The sequence below is a fragment of the Symphodus melops genome (assembly GCF_947650265.1).
Source record: "Symphodus melops genome assembly, chromosome: 9".
In the NCBI taxonomy this organism is placed as follows: domain Eukaryota; kingdom Metazoa; phylum Chordata; class Actinopteri; order Labriformes; family Labridae; genus Symphodus; species Symphodus melops.
In genome coordinates this window covers 10,069,656-10,085,593 of record NC_136699.1, presented here as the reverse complement: position 1 = coordinate 10,085,593, position 15,938 = coordinate 10,069,656, and the positions used below count along the sequence as shown (strand labels likewise).

The window sequence follows — 15,938 nt, the reverse complement described above, 5'->3', positions numbered from 1 at the left end:
TCTCCAACACACAAACCAGCCCACTTGCACACACTCACACATGTATGCAGATGTGCGCTCGCATGCAGGAAATTCAATTCTTGGGCGGCTCTACTCTCTGTACTCTCTGTCACAGCTTCCATCTCTCCATTTGTGACCATAAGTTATAATTCAGCACTATCATGTTTCAAAATTGTTGGCAGTGAAGTGACACATCTGAGGTCAAGGGGGATCATTTTTCAGTGTCTGCTCTGCACTCAGAGGTTGCCAAGCTGCGGTGCTGGATGCTGGATGGCGAGGTGGCCGTGGTGGATGGGTAAAAAGGAAGGAGGGAGGCTTGTGTGTGTGTGTGTGTGTGTGTGTGTGTGTGTGTGTGTATGCTGCCAGTGCAGATGCCCACAGACAGACCGCCTTGCCTAAGAGACACGAGAGCTGCCGGAGCCTCAGACAGCTCTCTCCATCACCCCCTCCAACTCCCCCTCCCCTCCCTTTGCCATCTGTGAAGCACACACGCACACACACACATACACACACACACACACACACACACACAGACCTAAAGAAAAACGGCACTTACTAACTAAGAGGCCCGGGGACACTTAGCCACGTTAGCAGCCTTCACTGAGACCGCTGTGTAACTGCTGACATGCTTTAAAAAGACTAAAAGAGAGAGAGTGAGAGTTAGTGAGGAGTGAGTGAGGGAGGGAGGGAGGGAGGGAGGCAGAGCTGCTGAGCCAGATGGTTGGGCTAAGCTAAGCTAAGCGCTAAGAAAGATTGAGATACCAGCCAGGTGAATCTTCCTTTCCATTTTTTGACAGCTGGACGGAGAAGAGCCGTCTGGGGTTGACAGTGCTGCCATGTTTTCAATAAGCGGTGCAGTTTAAGTGTGTGTGTTTTGCGTGTGTGTCGTACCGCATGGCATGTGCAGCTGATGGTGCGACTGTTTTTGTGTGTGAATATGTATGTGTGTCTGTTATTCTGATCCTGCGTGTCCATATGCGCACTGTGTCTGTATGTACAGTATGGTCACATTTTGTTTATTTTTTTTTTTAAATGTATGTGTGTTTCTTTGTGGTTTTAGCCTTGCACCCTCATCAGTTACAGTGGATGTTGTTGACAAGTGTAATGACAGAGTTAGGGCCTCTAATAGGCCGGATGCTGCCAAGAAGAGGAGCATAAGCTACTGTTTTCAGCACTCTTCACGTCTCCTCTCTGTGTGCTATTCTTAGTCTTCCTTCATGTCTCCTCTGCTCTCTGGTTACTTCTCTTCTGTTGTATAGTTAAAAAGGTCAAGAAGAGTAAGTGCAAGAAAGCAACAGTCCTGATTGTGCTTAACAGAACAACTCTATCCCGATGGTGATAAAAAAGTACGTTTAATAATTACACACTCAGATCTACCACAGAAAGGTTTGGTTGCAACACTTTCTATATTTTATTTGTCTGTAAGAAACAATTAAATGTTTAAAAATCATATCTAATGGGAACAAGTCTGGATTTAATGTTGGAAGGTTTCTTCAGACTTTTTCTAAATCTATTTTTTCAACCCATGAGAGGCTTTTTTTGTTCTACCCTCAAGGCTGAAGGCAATCTTCCATAGTAACGTGGTTTCTCTTTGATGGTTGTGAAGGTAAAATGGAATTTCTTTTGGTAAAAAATATATGGAATGCTCTACACTTTGATATATAATTCAATCAAAGGAATGTTTCATGGCAGGCTTTACGAAGAAAAACATCAACAAAACATCAACATCAGTAATCTAAAAGTTAGCCTTTATCAAAGATTTCTAAGTTTTGGACGTCCAAGCTGAAGGTACTGTAGGACCAGGTTCTATCCCCGGACAGACTTCAACTAGCGGAGCTCACACACTCTTCAGTGCCACATAGTTAAGAATTCTGAGGATTTTTCAATAAATTATTACCGTTAGAGCGCTTGAAAATGTATTAAAGACCTGTCTTATCATCTAACCATGGCTAGCAACTGCATCGATCTGCGATGCCAAGTCAAATCTGCCGTTAATAATTAATGATTCGCCTGGGAGAGGCACAAGCATTTCGTGATCACTCTGCTGAACAGAGACAGTGCAGATTTGTTCATGGAGGATAAAAGTGCTCTTGCACAGATGAGCATTCTAGACACACAAACCCTCCAACTGACACACACACACATTTACATGCACATAGTGGCATTGGCTCTAATCTGTAATGCATCCAATGTGTACAAGTTATCAGCCTGCTCTGTATGAGGCAAAGCTACACAAACCTACACAAACCTGCATGCAACTATTCAATCAGTGGCTCCTGTACCAGTGGGCCAATCAGATGCCCAAGATTCAGTCAGCCTACACACCTGCCGCAAACAGATCCCAAAAAATATGTACAGTATCCAAAAATGCTGTACAGTAATCCAGCAGTGATTTTTGGTCATAATTCACATTGCCTGTCTGGTGTGTGGAGTTGATCTTTTATATTAAAAGGTGGGCAGTACCTAGGATCAGGATCATTGCTGCCCACAAACAAAACAAAGACGTTTTAAACACTGTAAAAAGATCTTAGGTCACTCTGCAAGATGAAAGAACAATTCAAGTGAGAACTAAGAGGTGCAGACACACAGCGAGGGAGGGGAACGTGACAGAAAGCTACAGAATGGAGGGCACTCATTGAATTATTCTCACACACAGATTTGGCCCAGATCAGCCAGAGAGATAAAGAAAGAGGATTACGCTCTGGCTGAAAGACTTGGAAGTATTATGACTATCCTCTGACTCTCTGCCACTTCTACAAAGTCACCTCTGACAATGGAACAATCTGCTTGCACAGTGATACATCAATAACACACAAGTGCATTTTAGGGAAGGTCAGGCAACTCACATGTCTCAAATCACAGATAAAGACGCAGAACAGCAGTGCTGTGCATGTGGGGCTGAAAGAGCATGCCTATGATATGACGTACTGGTAAAGAAGGCTGGTTGACATCTGTCCAGAGCTGTTCATGTCATCAAGCTCCAACCAGACCAGGAAGGCCACAAGAAGACTATATTTTTTTTTTTTTAAAGATTTCAACAGTTGATTGGGTTTTGTTGCATTGCTGGAGATCATTTTCTGTAAATTAGGATAAATTATATTTACCAAAGTGAGAATTTAAGATACAACAACTTGAATATGACCAGTCTGTCAGGGCAGTGTGATCAGAAAGATGCTGACAAACTGTTAAACCAACGAAGAAAAAAATGGAGGGAAATCCTAAAATGGGCACAGACTAATTGCTGCACACAAATCAACCCTCAAGCACTGGTAATACATGAGCTGGTTCAGTAAATTAAAACTGGTTGAACTGGTCTTTAAAGAGATTATGAATAGTATAACTTTTGTATCCTCTAGAAATGCTTGACAAACTGAAACGTTTGTTAAAACATATTTAAGTAGCAGCTTTTGTGCCCTGTTTTAACACCAACAACAAGTACAGTATCTGTGCCAACTACAGAGGGTTAGACCATGTTTCATTAAACTTTCATTCCCTATTGTCAAACATGTTCAGATACTGTGAGTGTCTGGAAATGAATCCAGATTACGACGGTTTGAGGCCTTCTGACAATGTGGTGATTGTCTTTTCTGTTGTGGATTAATTTGATCAGTAACTCACATTTGTTTGTTGAACAGTAAACATCACATACAATATTTATTTATTCATTTATTTTTATGAACCTATTTGATTTACTTAGCGCTCCTCTCCTGCACCTGAACATGCTGTTTTACAATCAGGAAGTAGCAAACCAGTACCACCATGTTTGAACTCCTTTTATGGAAGTCCTTTTTGGGAATGTACCAAATGTGTAGATTGGAGAGGGGGGTTGTTGATTTGATTTCACTTTTTTGAATGATGGCTATAATTTAAAGGGCTCTTTGAAATGGCTTTGTAGCTGAGAGACTTGACGTGGATAGCGGGGAACATAAGCAAATTATTTGAAAACCTCCTCTCTTAACAAGGCGGAAGGACAAGGGATTAAACGGTTACTTCTTCAGAGATGAAAACATTCAGAGAATGACTTGATTCTTTTCTGTTTTGGCTTATTAAGTACGGTTTGTTGTAGAAGACAGCATGAGATCTGATGGCATAAACATGCCTATGTCTCTAAATATAGCCAGCACCTGAGTTTAGCAAGCTAGCATGCTGATATTTACCAAGCATCATGCCACCTAAATTAGGGTTAGGTCTTCAATTGGATGTTTTGCAGTTGTCATTGGAAAAAAAAGACTAATTAAAATTTTTAATCAGATGATGGCTCTAAATTAAAAAAAAAAAAAAATCAAGCTTGGGGTTTGTATATTTACCAGATTTCTATTCTTTGTGTTAGTGACCCACTGGTTCTTCTGTCAAAAGTGGACATGTGAAAGAATGTTTTGGTGAGGTGATGTATCTGTTGGTAAACCAGTACTGTAATAATAATATATAATATATAATTCCCTGATAAATAAGGAGAGGAAAGGTGTCCATCTTTTCAGATCTTGGTAGAAGTGAGCATCACATGCTTTCACTTCCTGAAGCAGCTGGATGTTGGTGATTTTGCTTTCTAGGGACCTTAAATCACTTATTGATTTTTGTGAAAGAAGGAGTGGACCGACAGCCGTTTTCCCCCCCTCTACGGCTCATTTTGTGATTTTTCTTTTACTCTTCCAAGCCCTTGGAATGATCAAGGTCAGATTTATTGTGGTATAAAAAAGAGTTGTTTACTCTGCCTTCTGCTGAAAATAAAAGCAAGTACATGCACAAGTTTTGCTTCGCTTGTGTGTGAGTGTTAAAGGGCAGCCATGGAGTTGCTTATCCAGAAGGGTCAGAGACATAACAAGATGTAATCTCCTTGAGGAGAACCTTCTAACCTAACAACACAGCGACATCGAACAAAGACCCCAGCCTGCACCCTCAGCTGTCGCCTTCCCTCTTGGCTTCCAGCAGCAGACCTAAGACAACCGGTTCATGGCCACTCTGCCTATATCGACTTGTTAGATGAATTCAGATTTCACATGTCAATTAAATGAGTGTTGCTCTGATGATTAGCAGCTCCCACTAATTGACGCTGCCTCCCTCCTCCTCTTTCCTCCATTTTTTGTTACCTCCTTCCCCTCCTCCTTCTCTCTTTCCTATGCCATTTTCCACATGGAGGAGCAGGGGAAAGGGGCTTTGTGTTATTGGGCCCCATGCCCCATGTCAAAAAATGGCTCCTCAGCCTCTTGGCTCCTCCTCTGGGACGCCCCAAGAGTCCCTTTCTTGTCCCCAAGATGCAAGAAAAGATGTATATTAGTGTTGTATTTGTTCGGTTGGCACATATAGTTGACACAATAATGAAAAAAAGGATAAATAGGGTTGAGGGTGTTCATTTCATCCTGTTTACCCCCAAAGAACCAGGATGCTGCCCAGGATGCAATCTGACAACCGGTGCAACCCATGTGCACCTCATAGACATGAGTGCGAAATCTCACTCTCAGTGGCACACACACTTCCACACGTGCACCCCGGAAGATAATTACCCCAACAGCCTCTGGAGAGCAGAACGCCCATGTGGGCCTCATAACCGCTTTAGACAAGGGCCATGGCACACCCAATACCCTCCTTCTTTGTCTATCTCCCAGACCATGTGTTTGTTTTGCTTGACTCAATGAACTTGATCTGAGAATCTTCACAGCATTTTGTTCCACGCTTAACTCTCTGATGTGGAAAAATCAGCCTATGGAAATGAGATGTTCAAAGCAGACCCTTCTTAGATGTATGCAGTTATCCATGTGAATTATGCCTATTTTTTTCTCATGTGAAACTATCTCGTTTTACTGCTCTGAGAAAATGTATATCTTACACTTAGCTGGAGTAGGTACAATAAAACATCTTAATGTTGTAAGTTAAGTAGAAGTATGCATCATCCAAAGAACAACATTTCTTTTTTTCTTTTTTTTTAAAAAGCACAAATTATTTCATAATATTTCCGTACTTCACTGCTTTGGGTATGTTTCACTCCTACACCCAAAAAACTCTTAAAACCATGTTCAAGTAGTTGTTTGCTTCCAGCATTCTGTGCTGAAACTCCAGGAGTACAAAATCCTTATGAAATTCTTGCATATTTAGTGAGTCATTCCTTTCATACCCAATGTAAGTGGTTACTGCAGGTGTTGGATGAATGCATTGAAGTAAAAAACTGGGCTAGTTCCCGTATGCACATCACTACACCCACGCACATATGCCCTGCTCTGATCACTTTGACAAGTGTGTCATGTTGGCGCTATCCAAGGACTTGACAATATTGGGCTTTTTGATAGCAAGCAAGGCAGAAAACTCTCCTCCAGTCCTAAGCAGCGCTCTAATCATCCCTCATCACAATTAAACACGGCAGACAGCAGCTCCAAACACGGGGTGACATCTAAAAACTCTGTGAATAGTTCCTTCCCCCCCTTCCTCCCCTTCCATCACCTAATGTTCAACACCAACCAAGCATCACATAGACCTACATTCACAGCTTCAACACAAAAAAGTGCAGCAGGCCAGTGCGGTCCAGACGGTTTCGTTTGCACTTTATCAGAGCTCACAGAAACAGCAACGCCTCATTGAGCCACAATTTGCTGCGAGTTTCCTACAAGAAGCAAAACAAAGAATGGGGCGGCTTGGTCTTCCTTTTTGTGCCAATGCAGCGGACCAGAGAGAACACACACACACACTCACACACACAGACACTCACACACATATACACAAGAGTAGGGAGAGTACAGACAGAGAAAGAAAAGTGAGAGCAGCAAGAAAACACGTCTGTCACATCCGTCAAAGCACAATATGAGTAAGCTGCTGCACACTTTTGAACAAAACTCTAGTTTATTCTGAAAAGGAAAATAACGTGTCCACAACATATCATGTTTTTACTTCAACCTCTTACGTCAGTCTCAATAGCAAGAGAACAATGGGTTGTCCTCATGACTGGGTCACCAACAAGGCAGCATTTAAAAACCGCTTGGGGATAAAATAGTTTTTGCTGGGACAATTGCTCTCCATTCCCGTTCCCCCCCACGCCCGTGTCTTTTCCTCTCTCGTTGTCTCCCTCGCTCTTCCCCTAGTTTTACTACCACGATAATTCCTGAGTGAGTGAGTAAGCGAGTGTGTTATGTGTGCGTGAGCCAGCCAAGGCTGAAGTCCTGTTTGTGCATTTGTGTAGTCATGCAAGGGCGCGTGTGAATGAGCGCTTTGCTCGTGTGTGCAGAGGCAGACAGAAGACTTGCTGAGCGAGAGAAGGCTTTTTTACATTCAGGCCATCAAACAGACAAAAAATACAGTTAGGGAGTTTGATTTTGTCTCCCAATGTATACACTTTAAAGTGAGGGTGAAACAAATGACACATCAACGTCTTCAGGATAAAGACTCTTCATAAAACCAACCCAAATAAACAAAGACAAAGAGTTGCTTTACAATGCGTAGATAAGAATATGATTAGCATAAAAAGATGAGATCAAAAGGCTTTTTCAAGTTCAGCATGCAGCCTTCTCCTAAAAGAATTCCTACAACTACAGACAAGAACACCCTGCCCCCTGCTCCCTCCGCCATCCCTTTACCAACCACATTACACTGCAAAAAGAGAGGAACAGCAACTCACAAAGAGAAATTATGTCGCTATGACAAGTCTGATGAAGTTGAACTGCTCATTCAGTCATTCAAACTTTATCTACGGTCAAGAGATTGACATTAACTCATGACAAAATCAATTAAAAGACAGACCGCATTCATGAAAAATAAACTAAAAAAGATTCAAAAGATGTGCAGATTGACCCAAACTCAATGTCACCCCAAAGCCTATGCTGAAACTTCAGAGGGGGGAGGAGCTATAAATATGAGGATCAAGTCGTTAAAGTCTAAAAACAAGATCTGGCATTAAACACCAAAATAAAAACCCATCTATTATGTTTTCAATTTTGTCAACAGCCATTAAAATGTAACTTTAGTTTACCAAACATTTTTTTTCCTCATTCCATCTCACCTGGTTTATGTTAAGCTTTCCCCCCCCAAAAAAAATATTACATTTACTTCAAATATTATTTTACATCAAGTGGGGTGCAATACATCAAGTCATTTAAATCACCAGGTTCACTGTGAACTGTGGGTAAGTCCCACAGAAAAAGCATGCAGACTCATGAAAAGTGAGTAATTTGGCATTGCAAAGTCCACATCACAGCCTTCACACTCTTACTGATTGAGCCATTGAGCCTTGTGCAACAAAGTGTGCATTGGTCGCTCCATTTTTGACCTCACCCCCTCCCCAAGATGTCTATACCATCTCTCTAGCTGACAGCTGTTGGTCCTGGTAAAGGATGGGTGTGTGTGTGTTGTTTTGTCTGCCTGTGAGTGCATAAATAAATGATGAGAGTGCTGCATCTTTGGGACAGGGTTAAGGCCAAGTGCAGCTTTTCCATCCTGTCAGCAAGGCAGAGAAAAAAGGGTCTGAGCTGACCACTAATTGGAAGTGGCGAGGTGATCTGATGACACTGCGGGGATACTTTGGTTTGTCACAACGTGTAAAGGCCCTTAAATTTCAAGGGTGGCTGCCCACAAGGAGGAGTTAATCAATGCACAGCTTAACGCAGACGACTCAGGACAGAGCACAGTGGCTGGTCCCGGGGTAACTGAGGTTGAAACCAAGAAGCATTCCAGCAAGACACTTACATCCTCCTTCTGGCTTTGAAGCTGTTACAACTATACCTCCAGCAATACATCATCCAAGAAACTGTACTTATATTTTATGTCAACACAGTCATCAAAAGCAGACACAGCAGCTGACGGGCTCCAGAGTGTGGTTATTTACCTCAGACAGAGCTGGAAAGCAGGCAGCAGCACACTCTGCAGACCAGCATGATAGAGGGACTGTACGAGAGAGCATAAAAATGTATACGCTCCGAACATCAATCATGGTCACAATATAGTGATTCCATACACAATCGATTTCCACGGTGTCTTCACTCCCTACAGCACATGTGATATTTTCCCAACAACTCTCTTCACACTAAAAAAGGGCATTTGATATGGAGCACAGGAAAATGGTGGTGGAAAACCGTATGTGTTCAGGTATCTAAACATGTCATATGGTCCATCTATAATTCTCCTCTAAAGTGAAGAGCGTCAGACATACACCTCAGAAGGATAAAGCCCCTTTTGTCACTGACAGTCTCTCTCTAGCTGACACACATGCATATTAACAGCCACTCGTAAAGTTGGGATTTACACTTGTGTACTAAAAACAGCTTGAGAGAAACAAACACATTAAAATCACAAATGCTGAGGTCTTCAAAGTGTGTCAGCAGTTGGAGTTCATTTATTAGGGCACGTTTACTGTAATAGAGGGGTAAAATACTGTTGCACACTTATCATTTTACAAGGGAATACACAAAGAGCTTTCAATGAATCCTCACATACGTGTGAAACTTTGGTCTCATATGTGCTTTAAGACCCCCCTTTGGTGCTTCTCTAAGTAAAATGAATTGTAAACACACCATGTAAATCTTGTTTACTGTGTTTGGGGGTCTGGAAGCACCATGTAGGACTTAGGATGCAGACTTAGGGAATCTCCCTGGACCACCACACACACACACACACATCAACACACACGTTGCTCATCCTGCACCCACTGGCTGCATGCCCCCCCACTGGGGAGAGCGCCTACCTCCTGACCCCTCCAACAGGGGGGTCAAAGGGAATTTAACACAAGAGTTCCACATTCCTCGAAGGTGATAATTGATGTAGCTGCTGGCAGGGGGTCACCAGGCGCAGGGTAAACAAGCAGTGACTCTTTATTTCCCTCCCCTTCCCACCCTGCTTAACAGTATGCACGGCTGCGACCTGAGTAAATTACAGCATCAAACCTGGTGTGACAGGGTGTCACCCATCACAGCAAACTTGCGCTGTTTAGTGACTGAACACCCAGGTGTTTCAGTTAGCTATTAGTAAACCACCAGCCAGACAAGCTGCTTCACATATACCATCTAATACAAATTGGATGCTGATGGCAAGCTGCCTGGAATAGTGAAAAAGTTAGCTAAACAAAAGAACTACTCAATAACAGCTTGATCACACTTCTGTATCTGATTTCCTGTGATGAGAAAAGAGAGATTGACAAATATGAAACAAAATTTTCAACTCTGGGATTGTTTCTTAATCATACCCTATAATGGCTTTGGCCTTGAACTCATCATGAGATTTAATCAGGAATTAGGAATTATTTGGTTATCATAAATTTTTACCAATCCCATTGGTAAAAAAAATATTCAAAGATAAGGCAGATAATATTATATTAATAATAATATTATAATATTATAAATGAAAGATTAAAAACAAATGAAAAATGTTTTCCTACTAATAAGTATTGTTTGTTTAACCAAAGACCGATATATACTATCCAACAATTGCAAAACAAAAAAACAGTACACAGCACAGGGGTTACATGTCTCATTATTATACTAGATAAAAGCACTGTGCTTTTGATCAGTTTCCCGTCCTGGTGCACCAAATCTGTATACATCTGAAAGAGAAACTAGTCCCTAAAAATGCCTCCTGTTTGAGTAATATTTGATACAACTTAATGTGCCAAGAGGTTTTAGCATAGATCTTGGCCTTTTGTGAAATAGTAATATATGTTTGTTTTTTTTATTTTACAGTAAAGAAAGAGCATGTGGCTATGAGTTGGGAAGCTAACATGTTGTTCATATATTAGCTTTCTTTCTGGTGTCTGTATTCTTTAAAAAAATGACTACAATAACAACATGTGAAGGTTACAAGGGTTAATAAAAAATACACTTGTATATGATACAATTATACAAGTAACTTCTCTGCCCACATGTGGCCATCCCCCCTCAGCCACCCAAAATAAGGCTTGAAGAGGTTATAAAAGCCAAGGGGGTGATTAAGAAGCAGAAATAATGGCCTCCACAAAACTAGGAATGTGTTTAACTGCTGCAACAGCTCCAGATTCTTGAGAATCTATCTGATTCAGATGGCCGCCATTAATATCAGGAATTGCTGCGTTTGAGCAGGAAACGTTTGAGGTTTTACCAGGACTTTCAGAGGAACTGGTTCTGGAAAAACGAGAGAAGCACAAGCAGGATGTGCAGCAGGTTTATGATTTATGTCTGAGTTTGACCCAGGAGGAATTAGGGTGGGTGTATCTAGAGCTGTGCTGACCTAACCCACCACTTCTGCATTGTTGGAGTTAGGTGGATCCTTCTTAATCCAGGATTAGAAAAGTCAAATATACAAACACCTTCACCTCTGCTCTCTTTCTCACATACAGACACACGAAAAAGAGGGAAAGGTAGAAAGAGTCACCGCTGGCTACTGCCTGCCTGCTAAGCATGTCCAAACCCCCAAACCCCATCACTTTCCTCATTACCGGAGCTTCATGGCTTTTTAGGGCTCTGTGCTTTATCTGGGATTTCACATTTCCCAGCCTGCCACTTGACATGGCTCACCCAGCTGCCAGCAATCAAGTAGCAGAGGGCAGTGGTCAGACCCGGCTGAGTCTTCAGGCTGCACCTTGATTTGAGAATTGCACATCACAGCCACTGGCCCCGTTAAGCTTCGGTAATTACAGGCCACACATCCCCATCGTGCCTCCGAAACCTATTTCTACTCCACATCATACACTGACCTGGCATAATGGGTGGAGGGGAAGGAGGGATACATGAAGAGAGAGAGAGAGAGATGGTCACGGGTCAAAGGTGGACTCTTGGGATGTGTATCTGTGCTTCAAAAGGCATAAAGTGTCTGACAGTGTTCGGAAAAGAAGTAAGAATATGCTCCATTGTGCTGTCAATCTTAGTTTGTTGCATGCACGGAGAATGTTTGTGTTTTTATGTGTGCATGCACATGTGCGCTTGCATCTACAGTACACACATTGTTTGTGTGTGTGCCTAATTGTGAGGTAAGCAAAAAGTTGCCTTTAAAGTTGCCAATAAATATCCTGCCAGTAATGCTAAACACCTGCCCGTAAAGCCCAGAGGAATGCTAAATGAAACCAAGTTTCAGAGCCTGTCTCCTGTCTGAGGTCTCAAGTCAAGACAGCAGGATTTGTAATGGCTGTAGCCTGGATTACTGAGTTCAAGCAACAACAAAAAAAACCAGGAAGCAAGTGAAAAAAATTCAGGACATGGTCGGCCACCACCACTTTTCCTTCCTTTTAACGACCAGCGCAACGACTCACATTTGTCCCCTTTACAGAAGAGACAGAAAAGCCCAGACTGTTCCTCTATGTAATTGCACACAAGAATCAATGCTACAACTTTTGGCATCAAAAACTTGTCAAAACACATCATGGCAAGGTTTTCTTGTTCCACCAATGTTACACTTGAGTGATCAAAGCTTTTCATGGTTGGTGTTGTATAATAATAGTGGACACATGGGTGTTTAAACAAAAAAAAAAATGTTCCCAATGTTCTTTGTGCAAGTGTGAGCCAGATAAAGTAAGACAGATAATTACTACAACTCAAAACACACCCTCCGTTCTTCTTGCCCTTGGGCCACTAACACATTTAAGCACACATGCCTTTTTTCACGCAACACAGATAACTGTGCACTCATGCACAGATGCTTGTACATTCACAAAGATACAGTGTCAGAACAGGAAGAAGCTCTCAATGTGGACTGGAGCCTCCGTGGGTGAATGAGAGCATCTGACCCCAGAGCCACAGACACTGTCGTTTGGCCTCATCTCTGGTTTCGATTCCCTCAAGTCCTGACGCCTTCCTCCCGCTGCACCTGTCCAGCACCAATAGGCCCCCCGCTCAGACCCTTTCACCACAGAGAATATATGGCCCTGCTCCTTGGTCCAGCCAAGCTAATTGCCCCTGGCCACAAACTGGCTCCAAAAATCACAGCAGAACAGGGCATGAATCTGCCGTAGCCACCTTTAGGCCTCCCCTCTCTCTCTCTCTCTCTCTCTCTGGTGCCCCTTCGTTCCTCCACACAGACCAGATAGGCTGACCGAGCAGGAGCGTTTACGACAGGAGTCACAGGCTGCCCCATTCAACCAAGAGATTAAGCACTGCTGTCTACACGCAACCATGAATAATGAAGCCATCGCCGTAGACAGGCAGGCAACAGCAGTGTGAGTTATATACACCAGTAATCCCATAGGCAGCTGCACACACGTGCAGAGCACATACAGTAGCAGCACAACTGTATAGCTCATGCATTATTTCCCATCGCAGAAGACTCACTTAGAGCCAATTAAACGTTTTCAATGACCTCCAGGCTTACTGTAAGTAGTCTTGAATATTAGCTTACAATAGGACAATTCACTGATGTAAAAAGCAGTGGGGTCCATGTGCAATGAAGTGTAAAGAGGCCCCTCGACATACTTGTTACTGTATGCACACGTACCCTGGAAACTATTGCAAGTAAGTGTGTGCTATAAATTTACAGCCTGAAACAATACCATTTATTTTACAGATGGAAGTCATGTGCACTAATGTGACACTGTTGTGTTGTTTGACATCCACACAATGCTGCTTCCAAGACGTGTCAATAACCTTATCAATGCTTGAAATCTAAACGTTTAATAATTATCTCAGTATGCAAAAAGTACAACAAAGGATCAAGGTGACATTTGTTGTTGTGTCATCAACAGGCAGCAGTGTTGTTGATATGACAAGAAATGTATTTGGGGATAATTGAGGATGTTTCTGTATTATATTATAAATAATTATGAACTGTAAGGCAAATTATGAGCTCTCCACATCATGTCAGACTAAGTGCAGAAAGTCAGGACAGCAGGTGGTGAGCTGATGAAAGCAGCCTGTTTATCATCTGCAGAAATAATGTCCATCTGTCCAGTCTCTCTATGACACACACTTTAGTGAGAACATGTGCATTATTTAATGGATAAAGGGGATATTAAACACTTTAGGTTGTGTAGTTGTTTTGATGTGATGTATTTATTGACGTGTGTTGCAATAGAAATAGGACGGGGCAGTAATTGTTTTATATGTTTAGAAATAAATGTCTTTACTTAAATATTTACTAAACATATTTATGAAATCTAATAGTAGATCTAAACTCTCCCTCGCCGCCTGCACACAGTAGTAGGCAGTACCTGACGTGCGGGTGGATAATATAAGACACCACGTGACTGCAGCACTTTCAGTCTGGACGCACGGCAGGGTCTGTCAGAGCTTCCCTGGTGAGGACGACACAGACACGCACTGGACGGATAAAAATAGACGCCATTCATGTGCTGAGAGGACGATTACAAAGCAACAGAACGCACATTCAACTTGGTCAACTTCAGCATAGTCGCTTCATTTTATGAGAGTTGTCATTAGAAATCTGACTTTATATAATCTGACCAGTTTATTGGATCAAAAAGCGCACACATAAACCCCGCGCCGATTTTACTCCTCCCTCCTGCTATTCCAGTCAAAACAATGTTGTCTGCTCCGTCGCTACACACATCCCACTCCCGTCTCATAACAGCGACACAGACACTATTTCTTAATGCACAGAACAAGTCTTATCGCCTTTACTCTGCGCTGCGTCACACACTTCAGACAGGACAAAGTGTGGCACCATGTATGAACTTGCATGAATGAAAGTGATGGAATTTAAGCACTTAGTCAGCAGGCGACTCACTCAGCCTCCAGTGCGTCTGTCTGGCTCGCCTGTGTGGCGCTCTCTCCTGCATCCTTCAATGAGCATCACTCTGTAGAGCCGGTGCATGACATCCTTCTTTACAAACACCGGTCCTGGACATCCTAGACAGCCCGTCCTGCGACATATTTTTAGTTTGGACCCGTTGATGTCACTTCCTGCCTGGGTAATAGCCTGCTCAACTCAGCACAAGGATGTGGAGGGGTGTTCTGGGAGCCGTCAGAGGGGGGATTTTCGAGGGTCACACGGAAGGCAAGTTCACAAGGTCACGCAGAGGCGAAATTTCCACAGGCAGACAAGAAAAGCGCGTTCGTCTTTAAACTGACAGCCATCATCCCATCTGGTTCAGTCCAACTGTGCCCTATACTTTTATATAACCACTCACATCCACATCATCCTACCCCCCTGTGATGCGCCGGCGAGTTTCATTTCCTGCTACGCTGTGCGCATTTACGGTCACGATTATGCAACGATGAAGGCGGCATCATCATTTTTGACTGTTTTACTATATGCATCACAGTATTTTAGAAAATGAATAGGCACAAAAGACACTCTATAGTTTATGACAAAATCCTTGGATACCTGTTGATGCCAAATTAAGTTGATGTAAAGAAAAAAAAACTCTTGTAGCTTAAATCAGGTTTTATTTTCTTATTCGTTTGAAAGGAGCTCACAGACGATGCTGTTTTACTTAGAAACTAATTAATGTTCTTAAGTCTTAAGCCATGCATTGCTTTATGAAGTGTGTATGTCATTTGACACACATTTAAGTCAATTTAGTCACAATGAGGACCAATATTTCGGGCCAGGTGCATTAAGGAGACTAATGACCTTTATGATGTGGTGAACGCACACTGGGGTTATGTGCATGATGGGTGATGCAAGCCAGTTTGAGAGTTGACTCTTGCAAAGAGGGCTATCCTTTTTCCTCACCCAGGTCTTTCCTTTTTACCTTTGAACCCAGGCCCAGCAGTGCATCTCTGATCTACAGATGATATCCTCTTACGCCAACCTGCCCCCCTTGCAGGCCCCTGTGATAGATGACCATCAGCATGCCAATACTGCACAATATTTCAATTTCCTGCCCAGTAGAAGGAATTTAAGAGGATTGAGTGGAGTTCAGAGGCACAGTGTGGTGCCTCCAGCTCACAAGCAGCTCCCAGCCTCATGCTGAAGACCTTGAGATCCAAACATTCAGCTGAGAACATTCCAGAGTCCAGGTCCTCTCTGTGTAAATAAAACAACCCCTGCTGCCATCATCCAGCCTGACGGACAGCAGTGGAGTGACCCAACGGCCTCCGTGA

The 15,938-nt window shown here is 42.7% G+C and overlaps 1 long non-coding RNA gene across 2 annotated transcripts in view; it reads right to left on the bottom strand.

The window, feature by feature from the left end:
* Positions 1–15,025, bottom strand: part of LOC306829313 — an 82,202-nt gene extending 67,177 nt beyond the window's left edge. Inside the window, exon 1 of one of the 2 annotated variants that reach the window (XR_013779852.1) lies at positions 14,617–15,025. This is a non-coding gene — a long non-coding RNA (uncharacterized lncRNA). The remainder of the gene's footprint in view (positions 1–14,616) is intronic. The other variant, XR_013779853.1, reaches the window with a different exon arrangement.
* Positions 15,026–15,938: the final 913 nt, after the last annotated feature.